This window comes from Moschus berezovskii, chromosome 27 (assembly GCF_049115385.1).
Source record: "Moschus berezovskii isolate FMDL1 chromosome 27, NW_MosBer_1.0, whole genome shotgun sequence".
Lineage (NCBI taxonomy): Eukaryota > Metazoa > Chordata > Mammalia > Artiodactyla > Moschidae > Moschus > Moschus berezovskii.
Window position 1 is genome coordinate 23,260,001 of NC_142486.1, and position 17,346 is coordinate 23,277,346.

At 41.5% G+C, this 17,346-nt stretch overlaps 1 protein-coding gene and 1 non-coding gene across 2 annotated transcripts in view; one reads left to right on the forward strand and one right to left on the reverse strand.

Annotated features, from left to right (window-relative positions):
* Positions 1-17,346, forward strand: part of DNAH3 (dynein axonemal heavy chain 3) — a 244,562-nt gene that overhangs the window by 145,510 nt on the left and 81,706 nt on the right. The window lies entirely within an intron of this gene.
* TRNAR-CCU (transfer RNA arginine (anticodon CCU)) lies at positions 96-168 on the reverse strand. Its single transcript has one exon. It is a non-coding gene; the product is annotated as a tRNA-Arg (tRNA).

A 17,346-nucleotide genomic window follows, 5' to 3' on the forward strand; every position in this document is an offset into this window, starting at 1 on the left:
TTCTTTTTAATATTTATTTGGCTGTGCTGGGTCTTACTTGCGGTACACTGGGTCTTGTGGCATGTGAACTCCTATTTGCAGCATGTGGGATCTAGTTCCCTGACCAGGGATCGAACTTGGGCCCCCTGCATTAGGAGTGCAAGGTCTTAACCACTGGACCACCAAGGAAGTCCCCTAGCTTCTTTTAGTCTTGTTTTCATTGACATTATTCCACTCCTTTCTCTGTGTCTTTCTAAGTATTTAAATAGGAAGTTACCAAGCTCCTAGCCAGAACCCATTGGAATCCAAAAATGTGTTTTAAGTGCCAAGTGTAAATTCTTTTTATATAACAGCTATTGAGGTATAAATTTACATATCATAAGATTCACTCATTTAAGTAAACAATCAGTGGTTTTTAGTAAATTTGCCTAGTTGTGCAACTATTTAATCCAATTTAGAACACTGGAACATTAGAACAAATTTAAAACATTCATCACCACTGTAAGATCCTTCATTCCCATTTTCAAGGAATCTTTGTTCTCATTCTCAGTCCCAGGCAGCTATTCATCTGCTCTCTATAGATTTGCCATCTCTGGACATTTCAAATTTATGGGATGGTGTAATGTATGGCATCTTGATCTGGTTTTGGTTATACTTATTACCATCTGAACAAAGCTTAAAATACCTTTGTAACCTTCTCACAGAGTTTAAAATTCTCATGGCAAGAGCTCTAGGGAGGCCTTCTCTGACCTCATGGGATATTGTTTTCTGGACTTTTCATGATCTAGGAGCCTTTGAGGTACATGGAACTCTCAAATGAGTGCTGAAGGGACTATGTTGGGGAGTACACACTAAGGAAAGCCGGCAGTCCTTTGGGGAATTCTCTCAAGGTTGTGTTATCATCAACTGCCATTTATCTTTATTTGTCCAGAAAGTGCTAAATTTCTCTTTATTTACCCATTCATGGTGTGTCCTTTGAGAACCCACTCACTTCTCTGTTAAAGTTTATTTTATTCTCCCAAGTGAAGGACAAGAAAACAGAGGTGGGTCATGGGGTGGTAAAAAGAGATAGAATTAATTCGTCTTCCTGGATTTCTACTACTATTCCCCCCATTCTGCCCCTGCACTTGCATCAGAATTTGAGTTTAAATCACAGTACAGAGCAAACAAAAGCCCTACTCTGATGAGAACCAAACAGACCTCAAGTGCCTCTCTGTGCGCCCACAGCTATGCTAAATGTCTGACACACATATCTCATCTGCCTTCCACGGGGATTTTTCTAAGCTTGATATAAAACCAGGGCCATTTTACAGATATACAAATGGTAACCTTAGCCAAAGTCACACGGCCATAAATCCACTTTTATTCAGTTGGACCTTTTCCCTTTGGCCAAAATGTTTCAAATGTTTGTTTCAAGCCACAAATTAGCTCCAGCCTTCTCCAGGGGACCACATTCGGCTATGGTCCATGTGATCAGATCAGCTAGTTTCCTGTGATTATGATTTCAGTTTGTCTGCCCTCTGGTGCCCCCTAGCAATACCTACCGTCTTATTTGGGTTTCTCTTACCTTGGTCGTGGAAAATCTCTTCACAGCCACTCCAGCAAAGTGCAGCCGCTGTACCTTACCTTGGACGAGGGGTATCTCCTCAAGGCCGCCCCTCCTGACCTTGAACGCGGAGTAACTCCTCTCGGCCCTCCTGCGCCCGCGCAGCCACCGCCTGTTGGACGTGGGGTAGCTCCTCTCGGCCGCCAGCCCTGGCCTCAGGCGTGGGGTAGCTCCTCACGGCCGCACCTCTTTGCGTGTTTCGTTGCGCCGGGGCCGGCGTCTCTCGCGTCGCGTCTGCGCCGCCGGGGCCGGCGTCTCTCGCGTCGCGTCTGCGCCGCCGGGGCCGGCGTCTCTCGCGTCGCGTCTGCGCCGCCGGGGCCGGCGTCTCTCGCGTCGCGTCTGCGCCGCCGGGGCCGGCGTCTCTCGCGTCGCGTCTGCGCCGCCGGGGCCGGCGTCTCTCGCGTCGCGTCTGCGCCGCCGGGGCCGGCGTCTCTCGCGTCGCGTCTGCGCCGCCGGGGCCGGCGTCTCTCGCGTCGCGTCTGCGCCGCCGGGGCCGGCGTCTCTCGCGTCGCGTCTGCGCCGCCGGGGCCGGCGTCTCTCGCGTCGCGTCTGCGCCGCCGGGGCCGGCGTCTCTCGCGTCGCGTCTGCGCCGCCGGGGCCGGCGTCTCTCGCGTCGCGTCTGCGCCGCCGGGGCCGGCGTCTCTCGCGTCGCGTCTGCGCCGCCGGGGCCGGCGTCTCTCGCGTCGCGTCTGCGCCGCCGGGGCCGGCGTCTCTCGCGTCGCGTCTGCGCCGCCGGGGCCGGGGTCTCTGAAGTTCAGACTTAAATTGAAGAAAGTAGGGAAAACCACTAGACCATTCAGATATGACCTCAATCAAATCCCTTATGATTATACAGTGGAAGTGAGAAATAGATTTAAGGGACTAGATCTGATTGATAGAGTGCCTGATGAACTCTGGACGGAGGTTCGTGACATTGTACAGGAGACAGGGACCAAGACCATCCCCATGGAAAAGAAATGCAAAAGAGCGAAATGGCTGTCTGAGGAGGCCTTACAAATAGCTGTAAAAAGAAGAGAGGCAAAAAGCAAAGGAGAAAAGGAAAGATATAAGCATCTGAATGCAGAGTTCCAAAGAATAGCAAGGAGAGATAAGAAAGCCTTCCTCAGTGATCAGTGCAAAGAAATAGAGGAAAACAACAGAATAGGAAAAACAAGAGACCTCTTCAAGAAAATTAGAGATTCCAAGGGAACATTTCATGCAAAGATGGGCGCGATAAAGGACAGAAATGGTATGGACCTAACAGAAGCAGAAGATATTAAGAAGAGGTGGCAGGAATACACAGAAGAACTGTACAAAAAAGATCTTCACGACCAAGATAGTCACGATAATGTGATCACCGACCTAGAGCCAGACATCTTGGAATGTGAAGTCAAGTGGGCCTTAGAAAGCATCACTACGAACAAAGCTAGTGGAGGTGATGGAATTCCAGTGGAGCTATTTCAAGTCTTGAAAGATGATGCTGTGAAAGTGCTGCACTCAATATGCCAGCAGATTTGGAAAACTCAGCAGTGGCCACAGGACTGGAAGAGGTCAGTCTTCATTCCAATCCCAAAGAAAGGCAATGTCAAAGAATGTTCAAACTACCGCACAATTGCACTCATCTCACACGCTAGTAAAGTCATGCTCAAAATTCTCCAAGCCAGGCTTCAGCAGTATGTAAACCGTGAACTCCCAGATGTTCAAGCAGGTTTTAGAAAAGGCAGAGGCACCAGAGATCAAATTGCCAACATCCGCTGGATCATGGAGAAAGCAAGAGAGTTTCAGAAAAACATCTATTTCTGCTTCATTGACTATGCCAAAGCCTTTGACTGTGTGGATCACAATAAACTGTGGAACATTCTGAAAGAGATGGGAATCCCAGACCACCTGACCTGCCTCTTGAGAAACCTGTATGCAGGTCAGGAAGCAACAGTCAGAACTGGACATGGAACAACCAACTGGTTCCAAATAGGAAAAGGTGTACGTCAAGGTTGTATATTGTCACCTTGCTTATTTAACTTATATGCAGAGTACATCATGAGGAACGCTGGGCTGGAAGAAGCACAAGCTGGAATCAAGATTGCCGGGAGAAATATCAGTAACCTCAGATATGCAGATGACACCACCCTTATGGCAGAAAGTGAAGAGGAACTCAAAAGCCTCTTGATGAAAGTGAAAGAGGAGAGTGAAAAGGTTGGCTTGAAGCTCAACATTCAGAAAACAAAGATCATGGCATCTGGTCCCATCGCTTCATGGGAAATAGATGGAAAAGCAGTGGAAACAGTGTCAGACTTTGTTTTTTTGGGCTCCAAAATCACTGCAGATGCTGATTGCAGCCATGAAATTAAAAGACGCTTGCTCCTTGGAAGGAAAGTTATGACCAACCTTGATAGTATATTAAAAAGCAGAGACATTACTTTGCCAACCAAGGTCCGTCTAGTCAAGGCAATGGTTTTTCCCGTGGTCATGTATGGATGTGAGAGTTGGACTGTGAAGAAAGCTGATCGCCGAAGAATCGATGCTTTTGAACTGTGGTGTTGGAGAAGACTCTTGAGATTCCCTTATACTGCAAGGAGATCCAACCAGTCCATTCTAAAGGAGATCAATCCTGGGTGTTCATTGGAGGGACTGATGCTAAAGCTGAAACTCCAATACTTTGGCCACCTCATGAGACGAGTTGACTCACTGGAAAAGACTCTGATGCTGGGAAAGGTTGGGGGCAGGAGGAGAAGGGGACGACGGAGAATGAGATGGCTGGATGGCATCACCGACTCTGTGGACATGAGTTTGAGTGAACTCCGGGAGTTGGTGATGGACAGGGAGGCCTGGCGTGCTGTGATTCATGGGGTCGCGGAGAGTCGGACACGACTGAGCGACTGAACTGAACTGAACTGAACTGAATAATATCAGCAAGAGAAGGGGACAAATGATTTCTGAATTATGCTTTTTGTGTCTCCTTTATTATTGTAAAAATAATTCTATTAAATAAAAATGATCAAAAACATTTTTGTTCATACCATATTATTGTTAAGTATTTCTGTTTCAAAAAACCTTTCTCTCTCTTATCCTTCTGCTTTCATCTCTTAATATAGTTGCCATAAGGCTATATATTCTATTTTTTATTCTTCTATCTTATCTGTCATTGTTTTTTGAAAGCATTTTTCTATGTTAATACTTAGATTTTGTAACTATCATTTTTAATATTTAATAGTTTATTTCAAAACTTAATTTTTAAATTTTCTATTTTACTTAAGTATTAACTGGATATATCACATGATTTTTCCCTTTTGTTTAAGATGATGTGAATTCTCTTCTTACAGTCGATTCATCTCTCTGGAAGTGTATCTACTTCATTGCCCCTAATTCTTTTTTTTAAATTGAAGTATAGTTGATTTACAATGCTTCAGATGTACAGCAAAGTGATTCAGCTTTTATATGTATAGATAGATATTCTTTTTCACATTCTTTTCTGTTTTAGATTATTGTTGTTATTGTTAAGTCACTAAGTCATGTCCAACTCTTTGAGAACCCATGGACTGAAACCCTCCAGGCTCCATTGTCCATGGCATTTTCCAGGCAGGAATACAATACAGGCTGCCATTTCCTTCTCCAGAGAATCTTCCCAACCCGGGGATTGAACCTGATTCTCCTGCATGGCAGGCAGGTTCTTTACTGCTGAGCCACCAGGAAAGACCATCATAGGTTATTATAAGATATTGAATATAGTTTGACATGCTATACAGTATGTTCTTATTGTTTATCTGTTTTAGATATAGCGATATCTGTTCATCCCAAATTCCTGATTTATCCTGGTCCCCCACTGCCCTTTGGTAACCATGTTTGTTTTCTTTGTCTGTGTGTCTTTTTGTTTTGTAAATAATGTAATCATTTTAATGACTGTAAAATAGTCCATTTATCTTATAAGACATAATTTTGACTGGTATTCTAATGTGGGGCATGTAAATTATTTTCAGTTTTTGTTTTCACAAATAATGCTGTATATTCGTGTATCGAGATTATTTTCATTGTGAATTATTTCCTTATGATAAATTCCCAGAATGGGATTTCTGACTTGAGCTAGAGAACATTCTTGTAAGCATAGTGCCAGATTGCTTTCCAAAAATGTACCAGATTGACTTCTAGGTAGAGTGCACAGTAACATAGGATAAGCTCTCCTTTAATACATAATGCGATATATTAAGCCTAAAAATGTTTTTTTTTTAAGTTTAAGCCTAAACATTTCCCAGCAATAACTTCAAAAATAAAAGTTACAGCCTGATCTTTGAACATTGAAAGGTAGTGAACAGGGAGAGAAACAAACGATCCTTCATGTTGTATCTCTCAACCCACAACCCAACTGTCCTGAAAGCAATGCTGGGTGGAAAGGCAGTTAGTTGACAAAATTCTGAGAGTTCTCACTGGTAATCACCAGTGTAGAAAAAAGCAGACTGCAGTGGTAACTGGGCAGCTGCAAAAAATTGCCTAGGAGAAACCTTTGAGCATGAAACTTCCATAATTTGGTAAGATCTTATCAGGAGTGGGAGGAAACTACCAGGGTTTGCAACTCCATGCTGGGTGGGGGATGTGAGCTGAATTTTTCCAGAGTGAAGCATGTTTCTAGCTGGGGTGGAAGTGGGATGGACCCATGGTTCAGGAAAATTGGCCAAATTTTAGAAAGAGACCGCAAAGCCCAGGTTTCCTGGCAAAGACAACTGAGTATTTCCTTTACCCAGCCCCTGTACCCTCAGGCTACAGAAAAGAAATCCACATATCATTCCCTGAATTGTGACCAAAATTGGGGGAAATAAACTCACTCCAGATAGTGCTGGGGAAAATGTCAAGAAGAATTTACCTGATTATAGCAGAAAGAGGAAGACAGAGAGACAGAGAATGCGAGTCTAAAAGAAAAGCAGGACTGGCGCTTCCCTGGTGGTCCAGTGGCTAAGACTCCACTCTCCCAATGCAGGGGACCAAGGTTTGATCCCTGGTCAGGGAATTAGATCCTACATGCCACGACTAAGACCCAGCGCAGCCAAATAAACAAATAAAAATAAATATTTTTATAAAAGAAATATGACATAAGAAATATAAAATATCTGTATTACAAATGCTTATAAATTTATAGTATAATATGTAATATATAAATTTAATTTTAAAATTTATAGATGAACAGCATGCTACAGGCAAAGGGATGTATTTATATATATATAGAATTGAAAGTCCAGAAATAACCTCCTCATATTTATAGTGATTTGATTTTTGACAAAGGTGTAAAGATAATTTTATGGGAAAAGAATAATCCCTTCAGCGCATGGTGATGGATTAAATGAATATATTCATATAAAATAATGAATTTGGCCTCTATACCATATTCAAAAATTAATCAGATGAAAGATCTAAATTCAAGAGTTAAAATGATAAAAGCTTAGAAGAAAACAAAGGTGCAGATAAATGGTCATGATCTTGGACTAGGCAACAATATTTTAGGACAACAAAAATACAAGCAACTAAAGAAAAAATAATTAAGCTGAATTTCATCAAAATTAAAAACTTTTTTGCTTCAAAGGACAACATGAAGAAAGTGAAAACACAACCTACAGAATGGTTGAAATATTTTGCAAATCAAATATCTGATAAGAAACTTGTATCTAGAAAGTATAAAGAAGTATTATTATCCAATAATACAAAGATGTAATACAATTTTAAAATAGGCAAAGTAACTGAATAAACATTTCTCCAAAGAAGATATATAAAGGGCCAATAAGTACGTGACAATCAGTTCAGTTCAGTTCAGTTCAGTCGCTCAGTCGTGTCCGACTCTCCGCGACCCCATGAATCACAGCACGCCAGGCCTCCCTGTCCATCACCAACTCCCGGAGTACACTCAAACTCATGTCCACAGAGTCGGTGATGCCATCCAGCCATCTCATTCTCCGTCGTCCCCTTCTCCTCCCGCCCCCAACCTTTCCCAGCATCAGAGTCTTTTCCAGTGAGTCAACTCGTCTCATGAGGTGGCCAAAGTATTGGAGTTTCAGCTTCAGCATCAGTCCCTCCAATGAACATCCAGGATTGATCTCCTTTAGAATGGACTGGTTGGATCTCCTTGCAGTATAAGGGACTCTCAAGAGTCTTCTCCAACACCACAGTTCAAAAGCATCGATTCTTCGGCGATCAGCTTTCTTCACAGTCCAACTCTCACATCCATACATGACCACGGGAAAAACCATTGCCTTGACTAGACGGACCTTGGTCGGCAAAGTAATGTCTCTGCTTTTTAATATACTATCAAGGTTGGTCATAACTTTCCTTCCAAGGAGCAAGCGTCTTTTAATTTCATGGCTGCAATCAGCATCTGCAGTGATTTTGGAGCCCAAAAAAACAAAGTCTGACACTGTTTCCACTGTTTTTCCATCTATTTCCCATGAAGTGATGGGACCAGATGCCATGATCTTTGTTTTCTGAATGTTGAGCTTCAAGCCAACCTTTTCACTCTCCTCTTTCACTTTCATCAAGAGGCTTTTGAGTTCCTCTTCACTTTCTGCCATAAGGGTAGTGTCATCTGCATATCTGAGGTTATTGATATTTCTCCCAGCAATCTTGATTCCAGCTTGTGCTTCTTCCAGCCCAGCGTTCCTCATGATGTACTCTGCATATAAGTTAAATAAGCAAGGTGACAATATACAACCTTGACGCACTCCTTTTCCTATTTGGAACCAGTCTGTTGTTCCATGTCCAGTTCTAACTGTTGCTTCCTGACCTGCATACAGGTTTCTCAAGAGGCAGGTCAGGTGGTCTGGGATTCCCATCTCTTTCAGAATGTTCCACAGTTTATTGTGATCCACACAGTCAAAGGCTTTGGCATAGTCAATAAAGCAGAAATAGATGTTTTTCTGAAACTCTCTTGCTTTCTCCATGATCCAGCGGATGTTGGCAATTTGATCTCTGGTGCCTCTGCCTTTTCTAAAACCTGCTTGAACATCTGGGAGTTCACGGTTTACATACTGCTGAAGCCTGGCTTGGAGAATTTTGAGCATGACTTTACTAGCGTGTGAGATGAGTGCAATTGTGCGGTAGTTTGAGCATTCTTTGACATTCCCTTTCTTTGGGATTGGAATGAAGACTGACCTCTTCCAGTCCTGTGGCCACCGCTGAGTTTTCCAAATCTGCTGGCATATTGAGTGCAGCACTTTCACAGCATCATCTTTCAAGAACTCAGCATTATTATCATTATTAGCCATCAGGAAAATGCAAATCAAAAACACAAGATACCACTTCACAACTACAATGAGAATAATAAAAAAGATGAAGACCAAGTGTGAGAATGTGGGAAAATTGAAATCCTCACATATTATAGTGGAAAAGTAAAATTGTACAGCAGCTTTGGAAAACGACATTTGGCATTCTTCAAAAGTTAAACAAACAAAGTTAAAAATAAATTTACCATATGAGCAAGTCATTTCACTCCCAGATATATGCCCAAGAGAAACAAAAGTATATGTCCACACAAATACTTACACACAAATATTCATAACAGCATAATTCATAATGGCCAAAAAGTGAAGACAATCCAAATGTCCATCAACTAACTAGTGAATAAATAAAATATAGTATGTTGTTGTTCAGTCACCTGGTTGTGTCTGACTGTTTGAGACCCCATGGACTGCAGCACACTAGGCCTCCCTGTCCCTCACCATCACCCAAAGTTTTCCCAAGTTCATGTCCATTGAATTGGTGATGCCATCCAGGCATCTCATCTTCTGATGCCCTTTTCTCCTGCCCTCAATCTTTCCCAGCATCAGGGACTTTCCCAATGAGTCAGCTGTTTGCATCAGGTGACCAAAATACTAGCACTTTGGCTTCAGTATCAGTCCTTCCAACAAGTATTCAGGGTTGATTTCCCTTAAGATTGATTAGTTTGATCTCCTTGCTGCCCAAGGGACTTTCAGGAGTCTTCTCCAGCACCACAGTTTGAAGGCATTAATTCTTTAGCATACTGTTTTCTTTATGGTCCAGCTCTCACAACCATATGTGACCACTGGGAAGACCATAGCCTTGACTATATGGACATTTGTCGGCAGAGTAATGTCTCAGCTTTTCAACACAGTGTCTAGGTTTGTCATAGCTTTCCTGCCAAGAAGCAATCATCTTCTGATTTCATGGCTGCAGTCACCATCCGCAGTGGTTTCAGAGCCCAGGAACAGGAAATCTCTCACTACTTCCACCTTTTCCCCTTCTGTTTGCCATGAAGTAATGAGGCTAGATGCCATGATCTTAGTGTTTTTAATACTTAGTTTTAAGCCGGCTCTTTCACTACCCTCCTTCACTCTCATGAAGAGGCTCTTTAGTTCCTCTTCACTTTCAGCCATTCAAGTGGTATCATCCGCATGTCTGAGGTTGTTGATGTTTCTCCCACCTATCTTGACTCCAGCTTGTAACTCATGCAGGCCGGCATTTCTCATGATGTGCTCAGTGTATAGGTTAAACAAGCAGGGTGAGAACAGACAGCCCTGTCATACTCCTTTCTCAATCTTGAACCAATCAATCAATTGTTACATACAGGGTTCTAACTGTTGCTTCTTGAACTGCATACAGGTTTCTCAGGAGACAGTTGAGATGGTCTGCTATTCCCATCTCTTTAAGAACTTTTCACAGCTCTTAAAGAGATGGGACACATCCACAACTGAGCATCATTTACACTTAGGCCCAGCAACTTCATTCTTTCTGGGGCTATTAGTATTTCTCCTCCACTCTTCCCCAGCAGCATGTTGGACACCTTCAGACCCAGGGGACTCGTCTTTCGGTGTCATATCTTTTTGTCCTTTTATACAGTTCTTGAGGTTCTCGCAACAAGTTTACTGGGGTGGTTTGCCATTCCCTCCTCCAGTGGATCACATTTTGTCAGAACTCTCCACTATGATGTGTCTGTCTTGGGTGGCCCTACGTGGCATGGCTCATAGCTTCATTGAGTTATGCAAGCCCCTTCACCATGACAAGGCAGTGATCCATGAAGGGGAGAATGTAGTATATCCATGCAATTAAATACTATTCAACAATAAAAAGAAATGAAGTAATAATGCATACTACAACATGCATGAATCTTAAAAACATTCTGACAAGTGAAAGAAGCCAATCACATAAAAGTATCTATTGGATGATTTCATTTATATGAAAAGTCCAGAAGAGCAAATCCATAGAAACAAAAAGTACATTAGTGGTTGCCTTGAGGGCAAACAGGCTGGTGAGAGATGGGAAGAGGATTTGGAAAGTGACAGCTAAGAGGTATGAGGTTTCTTTTTGGTGTAATGAAATGTTCTAAAATTGATTATGGTAATGACTGTACAACTCTGTGAATATTAATATATTCATACATACATGTATATTTAGTAAACCATTGAATTATACAATTTAAATGGGTGAATTATAGCATATGTGAATTATATCTTAATAAATCTATAATTTTAAAGTTTGTAAATGAAGCGTTAAAACCACAGAATCAGAGAAAAAGAGGAATTGAAAAACCAAAGAAACAAATTGAGAACTAAACAATATTAGTAATGATCTGATAAATTAGAATCAGCAAGGAATAAAACATATAAATCTAGACATCTAACAAATGGCTTAGAGGAAAGGTTTGAGATAACTACACTTGCTACTGAAGACAGTCTAAGAACATGATTGATATGGAGACCTTAGAGTGTTAATTCCTTGAGTTGCTATCCCAATAAATAACATAGACAATATATACCAAGAAACAAAGAAATTTTTCCTAAAATGAAGAAGTGTTTCTGCAAAATTTAAGAGTATTCTGTGTTCCAAGAAAAACTGATACAGGTTAATTGATTAAAAATAATCTGATTAAATTATTGGACTTCCAGGATAGAAGAGATTCCATCAGGCATCTGGATAGAAATGAAAAATCAGTGAAAGTGGAAATATCTGATGGGCCTCAAACTTCTACACAGCAAACTAGACTGAAAGAAACATTGGAACAATGGTCTGCAAAACTCTAAGGGAAAGAAAATGTGACATTAGAATACTACTTTCAGCCAAGTCACTGTTCAAATACAAAGTGGCCGACATTCTCGAACATGCAAGTTCTGAGAGAACGGAGCCCTCTTAAGTCCCTTCTTGGAAATAAAAAATTAAATCAGTCAACTAATCAACCAAGATAAAGAACTTAAAGTAGTCTTGTGTTAAAAGCCCCAAGTTTGAGTCTCGAAGCTATTTAAATAGAGACCTAAGAATAAGGTATGGGAGAATTATAGTTGCAAAACAAAATGTCAGTGTTATAATCCCTGAAAAAGTAAAAGTTAAAAGACAGTTGCTCCTTGGAAGGAAAGCTATGACAACCTACCCAGTGTAGTAAAAAGCAAAGACATCACTTTGCCAACAAAGGCCCATATTGTCAAAGCTATGGTTTTTCCAGTAGTCATGTACAGATGAAGTTGGACCATAAAGTAGGCTGAATGTCACAGAACTGATGCTTTTGAATCGTGGTGCTTGAGAAGACTCTTGAGAGTCCCTTGGACTGAAAGATCAAACCAGTCAATCCTAAAGGAAATCAACCTTGAATAATTCACTGGAAGGACTGATGCTGAGGCTGAAGCTCCAATACTTTGGCCACCTGATGTGAACATCTGGTTCACTGGAAAAAGACCTTGTTGCTGGGAAAGATTGATGGCAAAAGGAGAAGCGGGTTGCAGAGGATAAGATGGTTAGATAGAGTCACTGACTCAATAGATATGAGTCTGAGCAAACTTCGGGAGACAGTGATGGACAGAGGAGCCTGGTGTGTTGCATTCCATGAGGTCATAAAGAGTCAGACACGACTTAGTGACGGAGCAACAACAGTATCATCAAGAACAACAAAAAGAACCAAAGGAGAGGAAATGGAAGAATGAGAGTTAATCACATCATAGTTCATAAAGGAATCAATGAAACTGGTCTAACATTGAGTCACATGTATTTTCAAATGAAATGTGATATCAGGATTTGCTTCAAAATATTCCAGTCTAAGAAAGAAGGAAGAAAGAAAAGGAGGAAGTGAGGAGGGAAGGAAAATGAATATGATAGTTGTTGGTGTTGTGGAAATGCATGAAACAGTTGCAAAATGCTGAAGATTATGGAAGCTACATAATGGGTACATGGCAGTTTATTATACTCTCCTCCTTTTTTTGTTGTCAGCTACATACTGGCACTTGCCATCTACCTCTCCAAGTATTAAATCATATGCTGCTGTTACTGCTGATTTTAAACACCCCCTGAAAGGAATTCAGGGTGGAGAGCAGAAATGAGGTACTCTGTGCTGTGGGAAAAACTAGCAGAATGGGTCTTCAGATATTTTCAGGAGCCAAATTTATGAGCCCAATTCTTGTATTTCTTCATATCTAGAAAAACACTAAAATCCTTCATAGTGATGACTGCTCCTAGTGACTAGAAGAAACATTCTGCAAAAAAATAAAATGCTTGATTGCATGTACTTCCCCTTCACCAAAATCACATATATACTGACCTTACCCCCAACCTCTTTGGAGCAATTTCTCCGAGCTATATGAAATGCTGTTTCCTGGTCTATAGCCCTCATTTTGTCCCAAATAAAATTTAACTTGCAGTTCTCATGTTGTGCATTTTTTCAAGTCAGCATTGTGTATTTTAATTTTTTTCACAGTGAAAAGTTAAAATATCATAGCACAGTTGGATTAAATTATTTTTGAAATCATAATGACTTTAAGCCCTAATGCTGAACATTTCTTTTTAGTTAAGAGGCATCTCCTGCTAAGAAGGTAGATATTAAAAGTTTTCATCACAAGAAAAAAAAATTTTTTTTGATTGGAATGTTTCAGCCCTTTAACTGAAGCTCAAGAGTCTCTCTGTCACACACACACACACACACACATACACCCTACAACCACCAATGCTGTCCTCTTTGGGTCAATTATAGATGAGTCCTGTGGAGAGAGAAGCAAGTCACTTGTGCCTGCTACTGGGTTGGCTCGGCAATGGAACTGGAAAGCCTCTCATGCCCAGTGCTCCTGTTAATCACATGGCCCAACACTTGTCTCACTGAGGCCTGGGTATTTCTTCCATGTCCTTTTCAGGTTTTTCTCACATAAAAAAAAAAACAACTTTATCATTCAGCAGGCTTTGCAACCAGTATCTCATATACTCTTCATAACATTCTCTAGATGAGGAAATTGCAGCTCAGAAAGGGTGTCACTCATCCACGGCCCCACAGTGAGTCAGTGAGGAATGGTTGGATGGGAAGCTAGGTCCTTCCTGACACTCTTCTTATTCCTACTCCTCATCTTGAAGTGCAAAAAAGAAAAAGATTACAGAGGTGGGGCTTCATTGGGGAAAAGAACCATAGGAATTTTGTGTTACTTTTGTGAGGGAAGTAGGGAGTGATTTTAAATTAGTATTGTGATTGCATTTGGAAGAACGGGTGGAGTGAGAAGGTGATTCAGAATCACCACTATGTTTTGATCAGAGGCCAGAGACCAGGGGGTCTTGATGCCGCCCAGCTACTTCCTCCCACACCAAGAGGATCTGGAGGGCAGCAGTTCAGTTGTTCTTACCTTATGCAATAGATACTGAGGGCCTACAATGTGCTTGCTTCATGTCTGGTCAGGCATTTGTTCAATAAGCACCTACTTTGTACTTCCCTGGTAGCTCAGATGGTAAAAAATTTGCCTGCAATGCAGGAGACCTGGATTCAATACCTGGGCTGGGAAGATCCCCTGGAGATGGAATTGACTACCCACTCCAGTATTCTTGCCTCTAGAATTCCATGGACAGAGGAGCCTGGCAGGCTACACAGTTCATGGAATCTCAAAGAGTTGGACATGACTGAGTGACTAACACTGAGTTCTAGGTACTATGCGAGTTGTTGGGGACACAACAGTAAACAAAAAAGATATAATCCCCTTGCTCTTACAGAGCTCACATTCTAGTTGAGGAAGACAGACAATAAATAAGTAGGCTCATAGGATAAGATAATTGGAGATATACTAAGTGCAAGGATGGAAAAACACTGGTATGTTGATGGAGACCCGCAGGGGCTCTACCTGAAGTGTTCAGGGAAGGTCCCCCAGAGGAGGTGACATCTGAGCTGAGATCTGAGAGGTAAGGAACAAGCCAAGTAGAGAGCAGGGGGAAGAGCTGCCAGGCAGAAAGAAAAGCTGATGCAAAGCCCTGAGGTGAGAGTGCATGTGGTATGTTTGAAGATCAGAAAGAAGATGCTGAAGTAAAGTAGCTGAGTAGCCTACTTCACACAAGGTATATTAAGGGGATATTGGAAAGTTAGCAGGAGCAACAAGCAGAGCAGGTTATCTCCAGCCCACACTGAGGGAGCCCCTGAAAATGCGCAGAGATTCCATGACTTACCCAAGGTCACAAGATCAGCAAGGGGCACATGTTGCTCCATAATTTACACTTTACTGCTGCTACCTGGTGCTGGACCACAAGCCTCCAAACCTGGGGAGCCTGGGGTTTGAGTCTTAGAAGGCCCCAGAGACTCAACAGCTCCTTCAGTTTTGCCCAGTGGAAGGCACTGCTCTTCCTCCCTGGCTTCTGGGATCAGGTTAACACAAATGTCCGCAGATGGGGGAGTCCCTGCTGGACTCCTCAGACACTCAGGTCTGTGCAGCACAAAGGCATCTCCAGGTCTGTGACCCCAGCTTGACCTTAAGCTACTCCACCTCTGCAAATCCAAGTTCAATCATCCTGACTTCTCACAAACTACCTTGTAGCCCTGTAACTCTCCAGCTCTGCTACAGCTAGCTCTGTTCCCTCCTTTCTGCTGTCTCCTTAATTACCCGTACCTCCAGTCCACCCCTCCAGCTCGGCCCCCAAGGCCCACCTGTTCCACATTTTTCTCTCATCAGCACCTTCTCTCCCTCCTTCCATTTTCCTCCTGCCATACAAACCTAGCAAAACCCCAGCCTTGGATCAATACACCATATCTCTTTTTTTTCCCACTATACTCCAGAGCAGTTGAACAGTACAGGAGAAAGTCATATAAGCAGAAGGCTTAACATGACTTTCATGGTCTCCAACCTCAGAATCAGAAGGACCACAGACTTTGGACTCAAATAGATTTGTCTTGGAACATAGATGCAAAACTCATCAACAAAATACTAGCAAACTGAATCCAACAATACATTAAAGGGCTTATGCACCACAGTCAAGTAGGATTTAACAATTTCCACAAATCAAAGTGAAATACCACATTAAGTTGAAGAATAAAAAGCATATGATCATCTCAATAGATGCAGAAAAAAATGCTTCTGATAAAAATCAACATCCATTTATGATTAAAAACTCTTCAGAAAGTGGACAGACAGGGGACATGCCTCACATAATAAAAGAATATGAGACAGACCCATAGCTAACATCACATTCAATGATGAAAAGCTGAAAAAACATTTCCTCTAAGATCAGAAACAAGACAAAGATGCCTTCTCTTACCACTTTTATTCAACATAGTTTTTGAAGCCCTAGTCACAGTAATCAGAAAAGAAAAATAAAAGGAATCCAGATTGGAAAAGAAGAAGTAAAAAAATCCTAAAGACGTTACCAGAAAACTACTAGAGCTCATCAAAAAACTTGGTAAAGTTGCAGGAGACAATATACAGAACTCTGTTGCATTTCTATACACTAACAATGAAATATCAGAAAGAATTTGAAGAAACAATCTTATTTGCCATTGTATGAAAAAGAATAAAATACCTAGGGATAAAGTTACCTAAGAAGCCAGAATACCCATATTGTGAAAGCTATAAGACACCAATGAAAAAATGTGAAGACAACACTAACAGATGGAAAGGTATACCATGTTCTTGGATTGGGAAAATCAATATTGTTAAAACACTACCCAAAGCAATCTACAGATTTATGCAATCCCTGTCAAATTACCAATGAAATTTTTCACAGAACTAGAACAAATAATCCTAAATTTTATATGGAAACATAAAAGACCCAGAATTGCCAAAGCAATCCTGAGAATGAAGAACAAAGCTGGAGGCATCATACTCCCTGAGTTCAGACTATACCACAACTGCAGTAACCAAAACAGTATGGTACTGGCACAGAAACAGACATTTAGATCAATGGAACAGGATGGAGAGCCCCAAAATAAACCCATGCACTTATGGTCAATTAATCTACAACAAAAGGAGGCAAGACTATACTATGGACAAAAGACAGTCTTTTCAATAAATGGTGCTGGAAAAACTGGAGAACTACATGTAAAAGGATGAAATTGTAACATTCTGTAACACCATATGCAAAAATAAACTCAAAACTGATTAAAGACTTAAATGTAAGAGTGGATACTATAAAGCTCCAAGAGGAAAACATAGGCAGAACACTCTTTAACAGGAATCGCAGCAATACTTTTTTAGATTTATCTCCTAGAATAATGGAAACAAAAGCAAAACTAAACAAAATGGGACCTAATTAAACTTAAAAGCTTTTGCACAGCTAAGGAAACCATAAACAAAACTGAAAGACAACCTACAGTTTGGGAGAAAGTATTTGCCAAAAATATGCAACTGATAAGGGATTAATTTCCAAAATATACAAACAGCTCATACAGCTTAATATCAGAAAAAAAAAAGAATAGGCAGATGACCTAATGACACATCAATCCTGGGTGTTCAGTGGAAGGACTGATGCTAAAGCTGAAACTCCAATACTTTGGCCACCTCATGCGACGAGTTGACTCACTGGAAAAGACTCTGATGCTGGGAAAGGTTGGGGGCAGGAGGAGACGGGGACGACAG